This window comes from Mus musculus, chromosome 8 (genome assembly GCF_000001635.26).
Source record: "Mus musculus strain C57BL/6J chromosome 8, GRCm38.p6 C57BL/6J".
Lineage (NCBI taxonomy): Eukaryota > Metazoa > Chordata > Mammalia > Rodentia > Muridae > Mus > Mus musculus.
The window spans coordinates 109,774,645-109,796,851 of record NC_000074.6 but is presented as its reverse complement, the minus strand read 5'-3'; the positions used below and the strand labels follow the sequence as shown (position 1 = coordinate 109,796,851).

General features: G+C 40.8%; 1 protein-coding gene across 2 annotated transcripts in view; it reads right to left on the bottom strand.

The window, feature by feature from the left end:
* The window catches only part of Ap1g1 (adaptor protein complex AP-1, gamma 1 subunit), an 85,628-nt gene extending 67,359 nt beyond the window's left edge, over nt 1-18,269 (bottom strand). For both annotated transcript variants that reach the window (NM_009677.6, NM_001301211.1), the window contains exon 1: nt 17,890-18,269. The gene's annotated coding sequence lies outside the window, so the exon portion shown is untranslated. The remainder of the gene's footprint in view (nt 1-17,889) is intronic.
* Nucleotides 18,270-22,207: the final 3,938 nt, after the last annotated feature.

Here is a 22,207-nt window from a genome sequence, read left to right as displayed (position 1 = left end):
AAAAAGAAAGAAAGAAACATACTACACAGTATGTATATAACTGAACTGCAGCCAATTAAAGCCAGGCATCTTAAACTCAGAAAACTATGGGATCTGGTACTTAATGAAGAAATTAAAGGCTGGAGAAATGGCTCAGCTGTTAAGAACAATGACTGCTCTTCTGAAGGTCCTGAGTTCAAATCCCAGCAACCACATGGTGGTTCACAACCATCCATAATGAGATATGACACCCTCCTCTGGTGTGTCTGAAGACAGCTACAATGTACTTAACATAGAATAATAAATAAATCTTAAAAAAAAAGAACACAGTAAAAAAAAGAAATTAAAAATAATAATAGTTTAGTGCCCACGGGACTATGTCATAAAGTGTCATTTATTTCAAGAAAACAGAATACAAAAAAAAAAAAAATAGCATCAACACAGCATTGTTCAGATCTAGTTCAAAGTAAAAGGGGGATAATAAAAACATGAAATAAAAATCAGTTTCATAACATAACATTCTCCTTGTTCAAATCAGTGAATCCCCCTACCACATGAGAAAGTATTAAATAATTTTTACTAAAAAAATACAATCACTCAACAAATGTTTGTTCACTTTTTTTAATGGCAGATATTCCAACAGGTACTTGGGCCCAGAATGGTCAACATATTTATCCTTAAGAACTCAAAAGTGAAGCTCGAATCCCAGTACTTGCAGGCCAGAGGACTGGAGAGTGGGGCCAACAGGGCTATCAGACTCTGTCTCAAAAAATACTAGAAAAACTCAAAAGTCTAGTGAGAAGGACAGAATTTAAATTCTGGCCATATAGTAAAAAGAAACAAGCAAATGGCAAAAGAAGAAAAGGTTCATATACAAATAATTCAAATTTTGTCATGGCCAAAATAATTTATTATATTCAGGCCTTTTTTTCTTTTGAAATGAAGGCTTTTTACAGACTTCAGAGTTTTTCCATTTTGTAAAGATAACGGAAGACACGGACTGTGCTGATTTGCCCACTATGTCTGTCTAGCACACTACCTCAATTACCGATGGTATTTTTGAAGCAAAAACAGTCAGTCATACCAAGTGAAAAAAAAAATGTTACCGACAAATTCATGCCTACTTGGGTCAGATTTTGTAAACACTGGAAAGATTATGAAACCCTGCACATTTTCAATGTTCTTGGTTTTCTGTTGTTAACTTTAATTTCAAGCTTGAGACAAGGAATTGTACACTGAGAGCTTTAAGTGATAAGCTTGGGATCAATTACCTGGGTTGAATCCTAGCTCCACCACTTAATAGCTAGCTGTGTGTCCTTGAGTAAATGACTTAAACTCTGACATCTTCAGTTTCCTCATCTGCAAAATGTGGAGAAAGTACCTATCTCAAAGGGTTATTGCAAGACTTCAATATAACACATAAAATAAACACAAAAGAACATACTATTCTAGCCTGCCACGATGGCTCACCCCTGTAATCCCAGCACTCACAAGCCTGGAACAAAAGGTCAAAAAAGGTTAAAGCCAGCCTGAGCTATGCTATATTGGAGAAACCCTGTTTTTTGAGCATTTTTTTAAAGATCATTTTCTTTTAAAATGGACAGAGAAGAAGGGTGTGACCATATCCATGGGAAAGATAAAGATCAGCCCCAGCCCCTGGCACATCTGTGAGAGAAGGACACAACTGCAGGGACAGCATGAGATACAGGATCTTTGGTAACATTTCCTTTCTGAGATGGATATTGGGTAAATGAATATTTATTATTGCTCACCATGTTTATGTCTGAAATATTTCATACTTAAACTAAATAATGAGAAAGGCCCTGAAACTAATCTCCAGTCCTGAAATAAAAAATTCTAAATTTAAATATATCTAATCCATTCAGTAAGCACTGTTATCACATTATCTGGAAAGTATAAACTATCTGGTTGTATCTGGTTGGCCATGTCTGACTTCAACAGGCTATATAACTGCTGACCTTCAACTCCTAATCTGTCTGCCTCTCTATCCCTACACACACACACACACACACACACACACACACACACACACACACACAAAAGCTGGAATAGTAGGTATGCACTACCACACCAAGCTTTATTTTTCAAAGTACTAAAAGACCACAAAGGGATATGGCTATAGCTTGATGATACAGATTGTGCCATCTATCCACAAGACCCTGGCTTCAATCAACAATACCAAAAGAACAACAACAAAAAGTGCTGGGGAGATAGTTTACCAGATGCACTGGCTAGCCTATGTCAACCTGAAATGTAAGCCAAATAAACACTTTCCTCCCCAGCTTGCTTGTTGGTCATAGTGTTTTCATTGCAGCAAAGAAACACCAAAACACCAACCAGACACAACAGACACTTGCTGTGCAAACATGAGTACCAGACTTCAGATCCCAGCACAAGCCCCAGACATAGCACACTCATGACTGTACTGCCAGCATTGAGGATTGGGGAGGGAAAAGAAGCAAAGACAGGAAAAACTGGGTTTTCCTGGCCACCAGACTATGCGAAAAGATAGTGATTGAATTCCAGGTTCAGTGAGAGACCATGTCCCAAAAGGCTAAGGGGAAGAACAGTAAGATATGCCTACACAAGTGAAGATGCTCGCTCACACACTCGTTCGTACACAGAAGGGAGGGAATTGAAGCCATCTAGTTAGTATGCTAGCAAAAAGCATTCAATGGCTTGGCTTCCTAAGGTCCTAAGTCTTTCTTCAATTTGCTCAACTCCTAACTCTATGTCCAACCCCACCTGGTTTGTTCAGTGTTGAAAAATCAAACCTAGGGTCCCTTGCATGCTGAGCATGCAATACATCTTCAACCTGTAAAATTCATTTTAGAAAACTCTGCAACCCAAACTAGAACTAAAATTCCTCCTGCTCATGTGCTAGAATTACAGGTATACAAAGCCATGCCCAGCCATTTAGAAAATGTTCTGTCCAAAAGTTAAGTGAAACTGGGTTTGGGGACTTAAATTAAATGAGGTTATTTTAGATATTCAAAGTGTAATTAGAATTATTACCACAGCACTGCCTGCTCTTCCAGAGTACCCAAGCTCAATTCCCAGTACCCACACAGCAGCTCACAACTGTAACTCCAATTCCAGGGGATCCAACACCCTCTTCTGCAAACAAGTGGTACAGACGTGCGTGCATACAAAACACCCATACACATAAAATAAAAATAGATAAATCTCGTCAGGCAGTGGTGGTGCACACCTTTAATCCCAGCACTCGGGAGGCAGAGGCAGGCGGATTTCTGATTTCGAGGCCAGCCTGGTCTACAGAGTGAGTTCCAGGACAGCCAGGACTACACAGAGAAACCCTGTCTGGAAAAAAAAAAAAAAAGATAAATCTCAAAAACAAAAACAAAAAAAACCCCAACATATTAAATTACTGATAAACAGAGGAAAAAAGCTTAACAATTGTCTATTTTGATTCTAAAAGTTATCACTCAGTGAAGAAAACAGTCAATTTCCAAATCTATGTATCTATATATAAAGAGTCCCCCAAGGAGTATGAGCATTCTCAAGCCAGGATGATCGCTTGTGTCCTATGAAGTGCTCACTTCCTCACTCATGCCAGGACAAGATCCCCAAGGTCATCCCTTGTACGGCCACCCTTATCTCTTCCTCACCTCTGAGTGTGAGCACAATAAATACTGTTTTTATTGAATCAGGAATACCAAAGTAGTCTTATCTAAAGAACATGTATTTGTTCTTCCAAAGCACATGAAGTGAAGGTATGCTGGCTGCTCTGCTTCAAAGCCGGCAGCCAGGACTCAGCCCAGTTCCCGGCCTAGATAACTTGCTTCCCACAACAGAACTCACTACCTGCTGAGAGCTCTGAGCTACCGACAGCCAAAAGCCAAGCACACAAACCAAAAGACTGATGAAGTTCCTAAGGCTACAACCTAAACCTCAACCTAAGACATTTGAACTCTTAAGTCTTTTTTTAAAAAATCTAAATTATAGCCAACTTTTCAACATTAAAACCACTCCCAGTTGGGCGAGGTGGCCCACACTTTTAATCCCAGCACTCGGGAGGCAGAGGCAGGCAGATTTCTGAGTTCGAGGCCAGCCTGGTCTACAAAGTGAGTTCCAGGACAGCCAGGGCTATACAGAGAAACCCTGTCTTGAAAAACAAAAAAAACAAAAAAAAAACAAAAAAAAACAACAAAAAAAATCACTCCCTTTTCTAACCAACAGGATTTTTCTTGGGTAGGTCTTTCTTGCTAAAGAAAAAAAGAAAGAAAGAAAGAAAGAAAGAAAGAAAGAAAGGAAGGAAGGAAGGAAGGAAGGATGGATGGATGGATGGATGGATGGATGGATGGGTGGATGGATGGGTCGGACTAAGGACTGAGAGTACAGCTTCTTTTGCCACTGATTACTACATAACATCCAGGCATGGACTGTGTGGCTGAGAACTAAGTGACCCAATTAACTAAACAAACCACCACCGCGCCATAACTTCCCTCTCATAGTTGGTCCATAATTTTATGCTGCGTGATGCTAGAATTTGTTTCTCATATATATAACTAAGTTAGTGCATTTACAAGTTGCACTCTGATTTGAGCAGGGCACTAAACAAGTGGGGCTGGGAGAAGGCCATGAGAGTGGTCTGTAAGTCCTATGTACATCTGTACAACCGTCAAAGAGCAAATTTAATTCATTTTTAAAAGAAAGGAAGCAAGTACGGGGAAACTTAAAAGAGTGGGGATCGAGCTCGTGGTAGCACATCCCTTTGATCCCAGCACTAGGGAGGCAGAGACAGGAAGATTTATGAGTCAAGGCCAGCCTGATCTACAGAGCAGGTTCCAGAACAGCCAGGGCTACACAGAGAAACCCTGTCTGAAAAAAAGAAGTAAGAGAGAAAGGGAGAGAGGGGATTTAGCTCAACTGGTAGAGCACTTGACTACCATTAACAAAGCCCCAAATTCAATTCCCAGCTCCATAAAAATCAGGCATGGGGCATATGCATGTCCCAAACAGGAGGATCAGAAGCTTGGAAATTCAAAGTCAAAGGATGGAGAAATGGTTCAGTGGTTAAAAGCAAGCTTTTCCAAGGGCGCATGTTCAATTTATAATTATCTATCACTGCAGTCTGTCCAATTGTCCTCTCTTGGCCTCCTCAGGCCCCAGAAACACACATGGTGCACAAGCATTCATACATTCAGGCAAATAAAATAATTTTTAAAAAAAAAAGTGCAAAAGCAAGCCTGGTCTATATGATTCACTGGCTTTTAAAAAAAAATTAGATTTTTCCTTTCTAATATCTTCCAGTGTCTTAGTGTTTTTCTTAGGCAATGGTGAGAGCATGGGGAGAAAGAATACTTCCTCAGTATGAAGAAATGTGCTCATAAAAGTAAGGTCTACAGAGTTAAGGAAGGTTAGTATCAGAACATAACTGAGCTAATGAGATAGTTCAACAAATAAAAAGTGCTTACTGCCGTGTGGGTGAGGTGAATCCTACTGGGACCTGAGTTTGATTCCTGGGACCCACAATGTGAAAGGAGAGAACCAACTCCCCAAAGTCCCTCTGACCTTCTCAAGCACACCACCCCAACACACACACACACACACACACACACACACACACACACACACACACACACACAGATGAACGAATGAACAAGCATGTACTGGAGAATGGCTCAGTGGTAAAGAGCACTTGCTGCTACTGTAAAGGAAGTGAGCTCAGTTCCTAGCACCCACTGCAGGCGGCTCATAAGTGCCTTATCTCTGAACTCCAGGGGATCAGGCACCTCTTCTCATCTCCTCAGAAATCTGCATACATGTAGAATGCATTCACACAAACATACACTCCTCCACATAAAAAGAAATAAAAATTCAATTTTTACAAAAAAAAAAAAAAAAAAATTCAGACCAAAGACCCAGTAGGATTCACAGCACCCCCACCATAGTTTACAACTCCACTCCCAAGGGATCTGGTTCATTCTTCTTGTTTCTACGTACACCAGGCATATAAATGTCACATATGGTAATACACGCAAACACCTATACACATATAAATGAAGATTATTGTTTTGCTAAATATATTTGAAGAATGGGGGTTAATTAATGTATCAGGTTTCACATGACTCAATGTAACAGTGTCAAAGACTAACTTTATATACTCTTGTTTCCAGCTCAAAATACAACTTCCTAATATTATTCACTGTCTCAAGTTCTTCAATTCCCAAAGTAACCTCCATACAAGGCATGGCATACTGTGGGAAACAGACATGTAAGTTCCAATAAAGAACACAGCTCCTGTGAACTACATTACTACAACTCCGACTCTCCACTTGTCAGTCTGACCTGAATCATCCCTAGGTAAACTACTAAAATGGAACTTCTGGCTCTTCAAAACAAAAAAGTATATGATAGAATATGTAACCACACAGAAATAGCACCACAGCCTGTGTAGGGCAGCCAGCTGGCATTCCTCTAAGAGGTCAGAAGCTCAATTCTTCCTTAACCGCAACAGCAATCCTTTCTTATGGTTAACTTATTCATACCAAAATTCAACAACATTGAAAATTTAAAAAAAAAAGGGGGGGGGGGTGAGGGGTGAAAATGCAAGCATACTACCAAACCACTGAGTAGCGCTAAGATGAGTGAACAGCAACCAAGGTCAAGTAAACAGCAATAGTAAGCCAGGTATCAAATGTTACACTAAGAAACTAAGAAGCAAGTTTTACCTTTCCCGCCCTAATATTATTAACAAAGGAACAACAAAGTTCATCAGATTCTCCAAACACAACTTATAACTGTGCCTGGTATGAACGTAAGTACCATTTTCCTTTTTGCTTGTCTTCTTAAGACAAAGTCTCAGTATCTAAACTCATGGAGATCTGGGGCCTCCGTCTCCACAATGCTGGCATCAGACACCACTCCAGGCCTAGAATTTGCTTTGTTAATTAAAACAAGTTAAGGGGAACCACAAAGTAAAATCATAAACATCAACCTTAGTAAGATGTCATTCATCCCACGAGACTTACAGAAGAGCATTTGACTATAGGATGAAAGCAGAAATATTAAAGTTACTTAATAATAAATTTTCAAGTCAGGCATGGTGGCACACCTCTAATCCTAGCACATGGGAAGCAGAGTGAGGTGAACCTCTGAGTTTCAGGCCAGCCTGGTCTATAGTGGTAATTCCAGGACAGCCAGGGCTACAAGAGAAACCCTGTCTCAAAAAATCAAAATAAATAAATAATGTAAATTTTCCTTAGCATATTCTTTATAAATCCAAGTTCTGTTACATCTGTATATCCAAGAAAAAGTTGTCTCAGACAAATATAGCATAATATTCATTTTAAGTCATTTCTAATTACTAACTTACTAGAAATGAACAGAAAAAGAATAACAACAGGGGTGAAATAAACACCTAGAATACATTCAGAAAGAAAGGCAAAGGAACTGTATGAAGAAAATTATGAAATCCAAGAAATAGTTATTAAAAAAGAAAGCAAAACTATCACCCTGAACAAATGTCAAACCTCCAAAATTAACACAAGAATATAATGCAAGTCTGAACAGCACCAAATTACTTTCAATCCAGACAATAAACATAAATGCTTAAGCATAGCCAAAGATGAAAAAGCACAGTAATAGCTTAACAGAAATAACTGTCTACATGAAGTTATGATGCCTTTTAAATTTCAGGACAGCAAAATAGGGTCAGTAAGATGGTTCAGCAGGTAGAAACACTTGCTGCCCAGTATGATGACCTAAGGTCAATCCCGAGGACTCACAAAAGATCTACACATACACACACACACACAATCACACACAAATTAATTAAAAATAGGGAGCAAAGCAAAGATACAAGGAAAAGAAACAAAACAATAACACAGAAATGTAAAACCTAAGTGACATAATTGAAAACTGAAAATGATTTCTTTAGCCCTGGCAAGCTGGCTCTCTAAATAAGTCACACAAGAACCTACACTGACACGAAACTGTGGATCATACTTTGTGATCCCAACATACTATTAGCTGAAAAAGCATAAAGCCAGCCAGAGTTACACACTGGATTTTAGGCTGGCTTAAGCTACAAAGTAAGACCCTCTCTGAAACAAAAACATGCCCTCAAATCTCACACCATTTGTTAACTCCATGTTATTCTAGGACTAAATAAACCACTCTTTTCTCAATTACTTTAATGTCACTTGTCATGTTTTATGTATCTAATGTTTAGAAACACATGACATTACAAAAAACTTACTACTAACACAGACTTGTACAGCAAGCACCTCTACCCATTGTGCCACCTCACCAGGTATAAATTATGGCAACCTATTTAGAGTAATCTGACAATAAACTTAAAAAAAAAAAAAAAAGAGCTTTTGGGGGCAGAACAGATGGCTCAGTACTCAAGAGTACTTGTTGCTCTTTCAAAGGACCCAATATTTTAGTTCCCAGCGCCCAGGTTCAGCAGTTGTAACATCTACCTGTTATTCCAACTCCAGAGGATCCAACACTTTCTTATGGCCTCCATGGGCACATGCACAACACTATACACTAACATATTAATAATAAAATCTAGAATATACTTCTGTTGAACCTAAAATCCCATGTTTGAGATCCTAGTTATAAAATTAAAAATTATCAACAAATATGGTAGCATCTACAAGTACATTTATTATATAGCACTGTCTATAATGACAAAAATATGGAATAAGAGCTGGAGATGGACCAATGGCTAGGGCACTTGGGTTTAGTTTCTAGAATGACATGGCAGCTTATAACCATCCAAAACTCCACTTAGGAGAATCCAACCTCCCAGGAACCAGGCATGTAGGTGGTATACATACATACATACATACATACATACATGCCAGCAAAACATTTATACACAAAAATAATCTTTTTTAATCTTTTTTTAATTTGGAAATTACCTAAATATTTATAGGAAAATATACTCAAATAAATTGGGCTCCAGCTATTGGAGGTGGCACACACCTTTCATCCTAGCAGTCAGAGCCAGAGGCATGCCTCCATCTGAGTTTCAGGTTAGCCTGGTCTATAGAGCTTTCCAGGACAACCAAAGCTACATAGAGAAAACAGAGAGACTAGGGTCTATCTATGCTACAAGTTGTAATGAAACTCTTTAAAAGATCATGATAGAAATACAGCTACTGACTTCAACATGTGATGAGAAGTTTTTTATGTAGTAGAGTTTGATCTTTCTTTAGTAAAAATAACTACATATGCACATTTATGTCAGCATAAAAACCAGAAACACCTAGGGGTAGAGGGTACATGGTTTCAGTCCCCGTGCTCCGGAAGCAGAGGCAGGTGGATCCCTAAGTTTGAGGCCAGTCTGGTCTACAGAGTGAGTTCCAAGACAGCCAGGGCTACCCAGAGAAACCCTGTATTTAAAAACAAAACAAAACAAACCAGTATTTTAAAAAAAGACCCCAGAAACAGAAAGATGCCCATCCTCTAGGCAAAACAGTTGGAGAGTAACCATGGAAGATCTGAAGGAAACCAATAGCTTTCCTAAAATCCTTTCAATTTTGTTACTTATTACAATAGATTATATTTTTAATAGATTAAAAAGATGAAAAATAAAACTAGGCTTAATCGACACACCCTTAATGCCAGCATGTTGTAAGTTTGAGGCCAGCTAAGTCTACATATCAAGTCCCCCGCCCAACAAGACTTACTGTAAAAACCTGTCTCAAAAAAACAAATGAAAAGCAGGGCGTGGTGGCGCACGCCTTTGATCCCAGCACTCCGGAGGCAGAGGCAGGCGGATTTCTGAGTTCGAGGCCAGCCTGGTCTACAAAGTGAGCTCCAGGACAGCCAAGGCTACACAGAGAAATCCTGTCTCGAAAAAACCAAAAAAAAAAAAAAAAAAAAAGAAAAATGAAAAAAAAATCTCAGAATCATAAAAGTATTTTATTAAAATGCAAGGGAGCTGAGACTTAGAAGGCAGAGGCAGGCAAATCTCTGTAAGATCAAGGCCAACCTAGTTTACAGAGCAAGATCCAGGCCAGTCAAAGCTACAAAGTGAGTCACTGTCTCAAAATCTGACAAAACAAGAAAGGGAGTCAATAACTCATCAATGAACTACCTACCAACACATTCTCTGTTGGAAAAGAGACGGTTAAGACTGCTGTAAGACTGTTAGTTTTCTTGACAAAATGAATGACATGGTAGATATTGAAAAGAAAGATGGATGTGAGATTTCTTTACTGACACCAGAAGCTTCTGATGGAGAAATCAGGAAGAGTGGTTAATGGCAACTTCCAAATTAAGCATCTAAATACCCAAACATTTCAAAGAAACACAGACAGGATTATTTGCTTTCTGTTTTGTAGCTGCTGTTTACACATTAGAAATAGTTCTGAAATTTTTAAAAGATGTATGTTGGGAATGAAAGGTATAATTGTGGAGATCAGAAGACAGCTTGGTCTCCTACCTTGGAGTCAGGATGTCAGGGATCAGATCAAACCTAGGCCACCATGAATGTACAGCAAGCACCTTCTCTCACTGAGCAACCTCACCAGCCTTAGAAATAAATTTATAGTTTCAAACAAATACAGAAGGTATGAAGCTAAAAACAAAAACTTTTACTGTCAATTTCAATGTAATTTTCTATGTATGGTTCTCTAGGGCAGTGTTCTGATTTTATGCTTGTAAATGTCCTATTTCTCATGTGTTACAGTGATAAAGGCGATTTTGTATACCTGAAAACAAACTGTTTTGCTGGCATCAACTCTTTCAATCACAAATAATAGACCTGCAGCAGATTCTCATAACAGGAGCCAAACCCTGGCTGCTCTAGACTGGACCAATTACTATATGTAACAGTACCTGAAGAATTCTATATTATTTTCACTTATAGCATCCATTCTGAAGACCAAGCACTAAGTGCCAGACATTGCATTATATGCCACAAATTTGAATTTTGGTTTTCTAGAAGCTCAAAAATATAGAAACCATTTAGCATGTACTAAAAAAAAAAAAATTGTCCTGCTTCCTTGCCTGGAACAATGTTGCATTCCTATAGGAAAGGGGGAGAGGAGGAGAGGAATGGGTATTCCAGGTGGAAGAAAAGCATTACTCCAGGGCTGGAGAGATGGCTCAGTGGTTAAGAACACTGACTGCTTTTCCAGAGGTCCTGAGTTCAAATCCCAGCAACCACATGGTGGCTCACAACTATCTGTAATGAGATCTGATGCCCTCTTCTGGGGTGTCTGAAGACAGTTACAGTGTACATACATATAATAAATAAATAAATCTTTTAAAAAAAAAAAGAAAAGCATTACAAGTATAGCTGGAAAATTACATTAAAAATAAATATGAAGACCTGCCATAGTATCCTATCCCTTTAATTCTAGCACTTAGGAGGCAAAGGCAGGCAGATCTCTGTGAGTTCACGACCAAAGTTCTAGGATACCCAGAGCTACACAACTGGAACTCTTCTTACAACCAAATAGTACAGATCATCTAGTCTTTGGTTGGTTGGTTTTGATTTTCAAGATAGGGTTTCTCTGTGAAGCCCGGGCACTGGGTTTAAAGGCATATGCCGCAATGCCCAGCCTATTTTATAGTAATCTTTTTTTAAGGTTTTTATTTTTAATTGTAGGTGTCCATCTGTGTGGGGATATGTACATATGAGTGCAGTTGCCCATGGAAGCCAAAAAAGAGTGTCCAAACCCCCTAAAGCTGGAGTTACAGATGGTTGTCAGCCACCTGATGTGGGCACAGAGAAACAAATCAGGGTCCTCTGCTATATAACACACCATCTTAACTACTGAGCCAACTCACCAAGGCCTCCCCTATGCCCATCTTAATTTAACCCAAAGGTTTGTAAAGGAAAGAAAACAAAGATAATTCACAGTTCCAAATATGCCTGATCATATCTCCCTCATATCTGTTCCTACAGGAATCAGTAATATTAACTTCAAAGTGTGGGACAGGCTAGAAAGTTTGGGCACACAAGTAAAGCAGGCACACAAGGAGAGACAAAACACAAGCTGAAGTTAGCAAAGCAACTGCCTATTAAGCAAAAGTGACCATTGTGTGCTAGCAACAGGAAAGGGGGAGAAAAAATTAGTGCCTCTAGGATGCATTTAATTATTCACAAAGTACAAGGATCTCATATATTTTCTTCAACTTAGACAAAATAATAATTTTCTTCTTAACCTACCCTTCTATGACAATGCTTCTAACTTGTTAATTTTATTTCCCAATGGTTTCAGTAAGCACTAAAGGGCTAACTGTCCAAGAGCTTAGTGAAAAAGCATTTCTCATGCCAATCATTTCACCCTAATCTTTGATATTAAAGTGCTAGCTAATGCTGATTCAACAACTTTGACAAGTGGAGTGTTATTTTCCTCATTGTTAAACCTTTCACACTTTCATATTCCTAGCAACCAAAACTCATGCCAAATGATTTTGTATTATCCTTTCAGAGACAAGAAAGCAGCCTGCAGGTGTGTTCAAGGAGAAATTATACTCCTTTTTTCCACTTTTCTCTTCCCTATCCTCATTGAAATGCAATTTTCTACACACACACACACATATTTTGGAAAAATCCTAAGAACAGATTTTTCAAAACATACAAGCCAAGAAATATGAATTTATATAACCCCATATATCCTCTTTCTCTTGCGGCTGTTGTTATGGTTAGATATGGAGTCCAGTTTTGAAGCTTGCTCTAGCAGGCATTGGATTTCCTATGCAGATCAGGCTGGCCTAAAATTTGCAATGATCTTTATACCTCTGCTTCCTGTATGCTACATTACAGGCAAAAACTACCATGCCCAGCTTTACATGGTCTCTTAATCCTAAAATTGCTTGCTACTTTAAACATCCTGCCTAAGAAACAGAGAAAGATGGCTCCTGAAAGCAAAGGCCTGTAATCCAAGGTTTAGGGAGGCTGAAACAGAAAGCTGTGGGTTTAAGGCCACCCTGAGATACACAGGAAGACCTTGTTTCAAAACCAAATAAAAGGGTGCTGGAGACATGGTGAGTAGGTAAGAGCAAGAGAACTCTTTCAGAGGACAAGGGTTCAATTCCCAGCACCCACATGGCAGCTCATAACTGCTCTAACTCCAGTTCTAGGACTTCTGACACTATCCCACAGACACACATGCAGGCAAAACACCAATAAACATAAAATAAAAATCAATTATTAAAAACATTTATAAAAAGGGGGGCAGGGAGATCTTTTAGCAGTTAAAAGCACTTGCCAAGCAAGATGACTTGAGTCCACTTCAGAATCTATGCACAAAGCCTATTTGGCTCATCTGTAACCCCAAGATGGAAGGCAAAGATAGAAGAGACTACATCAACAGGGAAGCAGGCAAGAACCCTCAAAAGTTGCCCTCTGAGGCCTGGAGAGACGGCTCACAAGTTAAGAGCAGTGACTGTTCTTGCAGAAGACCCTGGTTTGATTCCCACCACTCACATGGTGACTTACAACTGTCTGTGTAACTCCAACTTATGGCCTTCATGGGTACCAAGTTTACACATGATGCCCAGACATCATACAAGCAAAACACCAATACAACTACAATACAATTTTTGTTTAAATTTAAGTTGTCTTCTGACCTCCACACTCTCCACAGCATAAATATGCAAGAACTCACAAATACATGCACAAAATTCATAAAATTTTAAAATATAAAGTGATTAAATAGAGATAAAAGTAGTGGAGATTTTTTTTTTAAGCTAAAATCAAGACCTGAAAACAAGTCATACAGCATTAAGATTAAAACACAGGCCAGGCAGGGGCCAAGCTCCAGCTAAGGCCCAGGCTTCAGCTCCAGCCCAGGCTCCCAAAGGTGCTCAGGCCCCCAAAGGTGCCCAGGCCCCTATGAAGGCCCCATTGAAAAGGCTCCTGCCAGTGTGAAGACAGATGGACTGCTGTGACACACCTCCCCACACACTATTTGCAGATGACCAGTGTCCTATGTTGTTCTTACAAATAAACTCAGGCAAGATCTGTTTTAAAAAAACAAACAAACAAACAAAACAAAAAAAACAAAAACAAAAAACCACAGGCCAGGTGCAGCTGCACATACTTTGTCCTAGGAAGGAGACTTAGGCAGTCAAACTGTTGAGTTCCAGACCAGTGTGGTCTACATATTGTGTCCAGGACAGGAAGAGGGCTACATAGAGAAATCCAGCCTTAAAAAAAGAGATTAGGGTTGGCAAGATGACTCAGGGAGTAAGAGCACTGACTGTTCTTCCAGAGGTCCTGAGTTCAAATGCCAGCAACCACATGGTGGCTCACAACCACCCATAATGAGATCTGACACCCTCTTCTGGTGCATCTGAAGAAAGCTACAGTGTGCTTATATATAATAAATCTTTGGGCTGGAGAGAGCAGGGACCAAGTAAGTGGGGCCAACCAGAGTGAGCAGAGGTCCTAAAATTCAATTCCCAATAACCACATGAAGGTTCACAACCATCAGCACAACTACAGTGTACTCATATACATAAAATAAATCTTTTTTTAAAAAAAGAGATTAATCAAAATAAGATGCAAGCACCTAACATAGAGAGGTGGATAGATGGATGGATAGATAGATAGATAGATAGATAGAGTGGATAGATTTGATAGAAAAGTAGGTAGGCAGGTAGATAGACAGACAGATAAATAGAAAGGATAGATAGGTTAGATAGACAGACAGACTGATGATTGACTGGTTGATTGATTTGGACCAACACAAACCTGGAGCTCCCTAGAGGCCAGAGTCAGATCCCTGAAACTGGAGTCACAGACAATTGTAAACCCCCATGTGGGTGCTGAGAACCAAACCCTGATCTTCTAGAAGAGCAGTGAGTGCTCTTAACCACTCATCTCTTCATAAAGGTTTTATTTTTACATTCTCTTCAGCTAAATCTAAGAGTTTTCAAGTTTTAATCAGTTATGTTCCATTATATACACAAAAATTTAAGTCTCTATCAAATGCAAAAGGGATTAAACATTTTGAAATCTGTCTTGATATGTAGATTCCAATTCAAGTTTTCAAATTAAAAATAACTTTTGAAAGAACTCATTTGACCTTTTATGCCTACATAAGGATTTTTTTAATGATTCATTTAAACTATTTGGGTTTTTATCTGCTTTGTATACTGTTTGGTTTAGTTTTGTTTTGTTTTGTTTATTCTGACTTTCTGGGAGGTAGGGTAGGATAGAACCTATAGCTTCAAGTATGATAAGCTAGCACTCTACCATGGAGTTACACCCCACTACCTAAGAATAAAAATAAGTCAGGTTAAATATCAGCAAGGCAGTATTGGAAATTTCTATATTTTAGTTTCATTCTAAAATTCACTCAGATTATATGGTTGCTGTCAGCAAAACAGACTGGATCAAAAAAAAAAAAAAAAAAAAAAAGCATTTACCTTTGCCAAAGAAAATAAATGCAACTGTACATAACATACCCCTTGGAGCAGCATATGCCTGCAGCCCCAGCACTGGGAAGATAGTGAAGTACACAAGTTCCAGGCCAACCTGAGCTACATAGGAAGACTGTCTCCAAAACCAAAAGCTGGGTCAGTACTGGTGGCACAGACCTGTTAATCTTAGCTACTCAAATAAGGTAGGAGGGTCACAAATTAAAGCCAGCCTCAGCAACTGAGCTAAAACCATGTTTAAAAAAAAAAAAAAAAGGCAGGGGGGGGTGGGGAGGGAAGAAGGAAGGAAATAAATGGAAGTTTACTAAACACAAATGTTAACTTCTAGTGCAATTCTCAGCAGCCAAGACAAAGTAGACATTCCTATATGTGCTGATCAGTGGTACACAGAACAGCACTTTGCTAATAATTTGTTTAGCAAAAGGGTACTTTCTCAAGGTAAACTGCAAACCATCTAAGAATGAATGACATTTAAATCCCAGTATGTTAAACCATAACATGAACTGAGTTAAATAACTTTGATAGTTCTTTCAATACTTGTTCAAAAAGTGAACTCAAAAACTGAAAATTTCACCATGCAAGGAGACAGAAGCCCCGAGTTCTTTTTAAAGCAAAAGAAAAGGGAACAACTTTGGAGCAACACACAGAACTCATATCTGACAAGACTAACATAGCTCTGAAGGAACTTCTCAAAACAAATGACAAGAGCACAGACTATCTGCATGAAAACACTGTCCTCCGTGACACTGTATGACCTGTAAGAATTGACCTGTTCTCACAGTTCAAAAGCTTGATAAGAATAAAGCAGCGTCACAGGGCTGGAGAGACAGCTCAACAGTTAAAAGCACTGACTGCTCTTATACAAGACATGGATTCAGTTCCCAGAACCCACACGGCAGCTCACACCTGCCTAGAATTCCATTTCCAGAGGATCCAAAAACCCTCTTGTGACTTCCACTGGAACTGAGTGTGCACATGATACACATATAAATACCGGCAAGACATTCAGATAAAAATATAAATAAATCTTCAAAAATGTTAAATAGAGCATCAATATAAAGTTTACAACTATTGAGAGACTTGACTTGCTTCAAGTTATAAACTTAGGTTTCGAGTCACCTGTGATCTCAAAGAAGTTATTCTCTTTTGCAGATGCAAAAACCTAGGCTGAGATAAAACGGGCTGGGGGGGTGTGATTCAACCACACTCACCTAACTTGAAATGTAGGAAATAACCAGTGAATTATTGTGAAATGTTTTTTATTCACGCATACTGGACTGCAGGAATACTTTAAGAACAGAATTAATGAAGCTATCATTACTTTGAAGATCCACAGGTTTCAAATCAAACGTCTGGCAAATACTCCAGGCAACGGTGGAAATGGATGCTTAAAATCTAACTAGTCTGAGAAAAGTCAACATAAGAAGTCAGCAGCGTTCATTACTATACAAACACCTGAGGGGTGCGGTCACTAAGAGACCATTCAGCTCGCTCTTCTGTTAACTAATCCCTATAGGAACCAAAAAAGTTATCTTCCTTTCTACCTACGTCAGATTATTATTCTCCAAGGGCAGCTTTCCATGCTCAAGCAAATATAACGCTAAAAGAAAAAAATAAATAAAAAGTATCAGTAAGTGCCCCAAAGCTCAGCTTTCAGAACAGAAAGAAATGCAGAAAGTTATTTTCACAGCTCCTTCGCACCCAAAGCCACTTGGCCTGCTTTAAACCCATTTGCTGCGGAAATACACCCTAGGGTGGTTCGACGGCTCTCCGACACCAAGCCCTAACTGGGAAGCAGAACCGACAGTTCCAGGCAATGAGGAAGAGCCTGAGAATTACTAGAAACCGACGTCCGCAGAACCGAGAGTTGGAGAGGAGAGTGAATAGTGCGGTCTCAGGTGAGTTCTTTAAAAGAAAAAGAGAAAGAAGAAGAAGGAAGAAGAAAAAAAAAAAAGCGAAAGTGTTTGGACCAGAAGTTAGTTGGAAGGTTAGAGGGAGGCGAGGCCGATGTCCGGCTTTCAGTGGACGGCACTGCAGGGACCAGGCAGAATTGCCCCTGCGTGGGAAATGCTCAGAGTTCTCAGATCTGACCCGAGTCCCCAACACAAGAACGCTGATACGTGGCTCCGAGAGGACACGCGGGGGTGGGGCCCGGCCCCGCTAAATCCTAAGCTCCCCGAACGGAGCGAGCTTTCAAAGGAGCCTCGCAGCCTGAGAAAGTCAATGGGTTCAAGGAGGCCTGCGGCGGCCAGACCACGCCAAGGGAAGAGGAAAGCGACCGCGCACGACAGCTCCGGCTCTGAAGCTCCCGAGGTCGGCCCTCAGGAAGTCCAAGCAAGCCCGGGGCTCCCGGGTCCCTCCTGACCCAAACCTGGGTCCTCCTCACCCCCCACCCCCCACAGGCTGAGCCCGGACCCCTGGGACTGACAGGAGGTTTCCGGCCAGACGCTCGCGGCTGCGGCAGAGCCCAAGAGCCGACCCGCCCTCGGTGCCGCGAGTGACACTCACCGGCCCGAAACCTCGAAGGAAACCAGCAGCTTCGGGGGCGGCGGCGGCAGTGGCAGCAGGAACCGAACATCCAAAATGGCGGCTCCCTCGGCCTCAGCACCGCGACTGCAGGCGGAGGGATCCCGGGCGAGGAGGGCGCCTCTACCTCACGCCTCGCGCTTCCCCGGGAGACGCCGCTCCCCGGCTCCCTCTCGCCGGCCGCCCCGCGTCCCTCCGACTGCAGCCCGTGCCGTCTCCCACCCCGGATGACCCGAGGACTCGGCCCCCGCCGAGGACTATTTGCCGAGGAGGAGGCGACTGCGCCGGGCAGAGCGACTCAAAGCGTAGCAAGGGTCGGGGCTGTCACTGATGACGCTCGACGCCGCTGCCGAGTCACCGCTGCGAGGAGTCTGAGCTAGCACGCTCCGGCCCGGCCCTGGAGCCGTCGCACTTTGGTTCCGTTCTGGGGGGAGGGGAAAACTGTGCAGCCAGGAAACGGTGGGGGTCACCTGAGGTGGGCGGAGCTCAGCGAGGGAGCTGGGGAAGGCGGAGAGGAGATGCAGGGGAAAGCGCATAGACATGGTGTGACCAGTTTTGTCCGAAAGGATTCCTAAGTGGTCCTCGTTGGCCAGAGGTTTCTGGTCAACATTAGAAACATGCTCCAAGTGGCTTTGGATTCTAGGGTTTTATGGTATCTTCAATTTTTTTTTTTTTTTTTTTTTTTTTTTTTTGCGAAAACAGGTAAAAAGATGAAACCTAAGAATGGATTCCAAGCACAGCACCACCGCCTTGTGCGGCAATCTCACCTACGATCCAGTCCCCTCCTGTGAGGGGAAAAAAGAATCTGGACAAATGTCAGCTAAAACTCTTCCAGAATAGCTTTTCCATCTATGATTGAATGAACTAATGACCTGAAGCAAAGAAAGTCTAACTAGACAGTTCCTGGCGTGATAAATAATTACTAACTTGTGACCCAAGTCTTTTCCATGTGAACCTAGAGATCCTTGATATCTTGGCCCATTTAAAGGAAAGGTGACCTACCTAGAATAAAATCTTTCCGATAGATTGACAACAAAGGTATCCCAGATGTGAATAAAACACAAGACTACACTGAATACCAAAGACCAGGAACTAAGCAAAAATCCTGAGTTTCAAATTTGAGTGTCATAAACAGGAAGTTGCATCTTTTAGACATTCGTTTTTCATGCAAGGATTTCAAAATACAGACGTTGAGCTGAGTAAGTCTAGCCATACAATTTTGACCTTGAATTTCTGGAGCATGCCAAGTGGCTGGAAAGAAAGGATACCAAGGGCACGATCAAATTTATTAAATATTGGTGTCATATTGATCATAAGGTACCATCGTATGTACAACCTAGCCCGCTAAGCAATCTCGTGAGTCAAAGTAAGTAACCAAAGTTTACAAATAATGAGATTTAAGACTTGAGAAAAACTACAACTGTCTCTCACAATGGAGTCTGCCTTAAGATGTCATCTTACACAGAAAATTCACCACACCCCATATACATATTCCAACCCATACCTACCGGTTTATAGAGCAGAATGCTTACGGAATTCAAATCCTCCTACCTTTCTTCGGGGCATCTGTACAGGGCAGCCCTAGGTACACCCTAAGACTAGAAGAACATCATAATGCTAGCACAGTGCAGATTACTTTGAGCCAGGCCTATGCATGAAACATGCCAAATTCACTGTGAAATTTCCGTAAAGGAAATCTTCAAGCAGAGATGCAAGGCAAAGGTAGCCAAGTTTTCCACATGGAAGATTAAAATAGTTTTTATGGGCCAAAATTAAGTGTTTACCATAGCAAACAACAAAAGTTTTATTTTTCTCTTTTCTTCTCCTTCTCCTCCTTCTCCTTCTCCTCCTTCTCCTCCTCCTCCTCCTCCTCCTCCTCCTCCTCCTCCTCCTCCTCCTCCTTCTTCTTCTTCTTCTTCTTCTTCATCCTTTCTCTCCTCCTCTTTTCTCCTCCTCCTCCTCCTCCTCCTCCTCCTCCTCCTCCTCCTCCTCCTCCTCCTCCTCCTCCTCCTCCTTCTTCTTCTTCTTCTTCTTCTTCTTCTTCTTCTTCTTTGTCCTTTCTCTCCTCCTCTTTTCTTCTTCTCCTCCTCCTTCTTCTTTTTGAGACAGGGTTTCTCAGTCTTTCCCTAGAGGTCCAGGAATTCTGTAGCCCAGATTGGCCTCAAATTCACAGCGATCTGCCTGCATCTGCCTCTGCCTCTTAAGTGCTGGGATTAATGAGAAAAAAAAAATGTCTTCTTAAGAAGGACTTGACGAAGCTGTGGTGGCAGCATCTGTAAGCTCAGTTTCTTAGAGGCTGATGCAGAGAGATTGTGAGTTGGAGGATAACCTTGGCTGCATAGTGACTGATCTCACAACATCTCCTCCCTCCAAGAAAAGCTGAACACTCAAAGGAAAAGAGCAACTTAGACCCCTTCTCTGTTGTTCTTATTGTTGTTGTTATCATTTTCTTCACTTACACTTTTCTTTATTTAAATTACTACTCCATAGCCTGATGTGGTGGCATACAACAGAATCCCAGCACTTAGGAGGTAGAGGCAGAATCAGAGTACAAGGTCTTCCTTAGCTATATAGCAAGTTTGAAGCTAACTTCAACTACCTGTGACTCTATCTCAAAAAGATTAAAATTGTAAATATAATCTCACTATCCTAATATGACAGATAGTCAAACAGTATTATTAAATTTAAATTTGAGATGCTGGGGAGATGTTTTGATAGTTTAAAAAGCACTTGCTGTTCTCACAGAAGATCCAAATTCCGATCCCAGCTCTCATGTCAGGCCACTCCAGCTGCTGTACACTGTACCTCACAAAAGTACATGTAGCTTACAATTTACACAAGTATTTCCACAAAGGTTGATTCACTTGTTCAGCATGCACCATGAGCTTGTAAGCCACAAAGATATTATTTAAAAGCTTGGTCTCTGGCACTAGACTGCCTAGGTTTAAAACCTTACCTTAGCTGGAGAGCTAACACAAGAGCATCGGCTAGTCTTGCAAAGGACCCAGGTTTGGTTCCCAGACCCACAAGACAGCTTACAGCTTATCTCTAGCTTTAATTCCAGGGGATCCTGCACCCTCTTCTGGCCTTCACAAGCATTCAACACGTAGTACACATACATACATACATACATACAAACATACATACATACATACATACTACAAGCAAAATACACATGAGATTAAAATAAATCTTTTTTAAAAACCAACCCTGCTTTCCTATCCTTATTGAGTTCCTTTACATCTTTGAACACACCTGCTCCTCAATGTCTGCATCCCTGAAGGAAGCTCATAGGAATATTGGCATCTTTGAGCCAATCTGATAGATGACCTGATACACATAAACCAGTAGCTAGCAGCTAGGTGTAGTGATGCAAGCTTTTCATCGTAGGACTGGCAAAAGCAGTTGGATCTTTGTTAGTTCAAGGTCAGCCTTGTCTACAGAGGGAATTGCACACCAGACTATATAATGAAATCCTGTTTCAAAATGAATGAATTTTAATTTTTTTTTATTTACTTTGAAAAATAAAGCAGTCACCGGCACGGGCTAAGGGGTCAGCAAAATCCATAGCTGTCTTAAGATGAGTTTTTCAATCCCAAGTTTAGAAATATGGAAAGAAGGCCTCAGATAGGTAAAGTGGGCTGCTCCTCTTTTTGTGGGGAGAAGGAGCTGGTCTTGGAGTGACATAAGTTCAATCCCTGAAACCCACATGTTGGAAGGAAGGAGCTGGTTTCTGCTAGTTGCCCTCTGACCTACATGCATATGCTGTGGCATGGTGCATGCCTGCATCCATGCAAAATAAATACAATGTAAGACCAAATAATACAAATAATACCATTCATTTATGTATTTGCTTATGTATTTATGACTGCGTGTAAATGTATGGTATAGGAGGATGAGAGGGGGTATGGTGCTCCCTGTGGAGGTGGGAGGACAGCTTGGTGGACTCCGTTCTCTCCTTGCACCTTTATATGTGAGCTAGCGCTCAAGCCACCAGGTTGGCACCATTACTGCTGACACGGAACTATCTGGACAGCCCTGTCAGGCTCTCGTTCAGCAGAAAGCAGACTCAAATCTAGACCTTCAGAGTCTGGAGTTCTCTTCTAGTCCATATAGTAAGCACTCCATCAGTTTGCAGCCTGATTGATGCCACTAGACCATTCATCTCTAGGTGTTCTAGAAACTGTAATAGACGTTACAAAAGAGACTTCCCCCTGCCGTTTAGATAATTAAATTTTCATTGAGGAAAACCAGTTTTAAATAATGCACAAATACAAAGAAAAAAAACTCCAAACTACTG